A 1,585-nucleotide genomic window follows, 5' to 3' on the forward strand; every position below is an offset into this window, starting at 1 on the left:
CTGCCAGGTATCTTAGTCAGTTGGAATCAGTAAACCACCAGAAAGCATTCTCGCTTGCACGGTGCCATGCGTTTCCATCGGCCGTCCTGTACGGCAAATATAAAAAAACATCATTGACTGAAAGACTCTGCTCCTGTGGCTCAGGAGAGGTGGAGACCATTGGACACATACTCTTTTGGTGTTCCTTCTATAGAGCTATTCGGGAAAACCATATCCTCCCCATAATTGATAGGTATCCTGGTCATTCAGAAAGTATTTATCTCCAGTGGCTGCTTAAGAATGAGCAGGCAGTGATCATGGCACAGGTGGCTAGATTCTGTGCAGTAACATTGGGGATTTGCCAGAAACATAAACATTTTAGATATTTTAATAATCTTTTATAATTCATTTTATTACGTGTTTTTATCCAGCATTAGACTATATTCAATGTATTTTTATTGTCAGGTCAGTATGATTCAGTTTTTCTGAAGCTAGCTAGTTTTTGTTATACTGTCTGTAAAACTAAGCAGACCTTGGTTACTCATTGATTACATCTTTAATTGTAATACATTGCTATGTCTTCTTGTGTTGGTTTTGTTTAGTTTTGTTTTATTTGAATGTTTAATTTATATGTTCACCTTTGGCTGTAATAATAAATTGATTGATTGATATTATCAATGGCTGAATAAATACATTTCTTTATGATTGGCAAATAAGGGATTAATATTGCTTCCCTTCATCCCAAAAGATATACCTCTAGAAAAAATTCTTTTTGCTTTTGTATGATATTCTGAAACATCTGTTTGCATCCATACAGCTGTCTCCCCAGGCTATCAGCTCAGAATTTTTGTGGAAAACTGACAGAATGGCTGCATAATCCATTGAGGTGTATATAAATCAGTGACACATGTTACAGCATGTGGTATAGAGTGGGCAACCAATAACAAACTGTGGGCATGCAGAGAATGATGGCTCTTATGCAGACTTTCTGGAAGCAGGCATTAGCAAGATGATTTGGGACACATGAAAGTAAATAAACTCAAGCTCAACTTAAACAAGATTTTTACAATTTGATGCAGAAATTATTATCTAACTACTACTGTTTGTCTTTAATTAGGCATTATGGCGCAATATTTTTTGAATTAGAGTACCTTAAACTGGCTAACTTACAGAATACATCCAAAATTCAGGACCCATGACTCTTGTGGAATTAAAATTTAGCAAATTTTATAAAACTTTTTATGACATAAACATTATCATAAAACATATAATGATATAATTCAAAATGTCATAAAACATTTACTCTGTGCTCAACTCTTAAAGTTTAACTGTGCTATTTTCAAGGAAGATACATCTCTGAATATCACCCTAAAATTTTTAAGAACATTTCCAATGAAGGCAGTAGATTAGAAGCTCTGCCACTGTTGAAGGCACTGAGGAAACTAGTAAAGAAATACCTCTGAAATGATGACTCAGTGGTCATGGTTGTCTAGTGTTGTTATTTTAATAATGGAAGAATATAACAATGCTGGACAGGTTTTACTGAAAAGCCATAATTAAAGAAAGGGTTTAAAGTTACACTCAAAATCTGTGAATCTAGTCACTA

This window comes from Protobothrops mucrosquamatus, unplaced genomic scaffold, assembly GCF_001527695.2.
Source record: "Protobothrops mucrosquamatus isolate PMUCROS unplaced genomic scaffold, P.Mucros_1.0 scaffold958, whole genome shotgun sequence".
NCBI classification, from domain to species: domain Eukaryota; kingdom Metazoa; phylum Chordata; class Lepidosauria; order Squamata; family Viperidae; genus Protobothrops; species Protobothrops mucrosquamatus.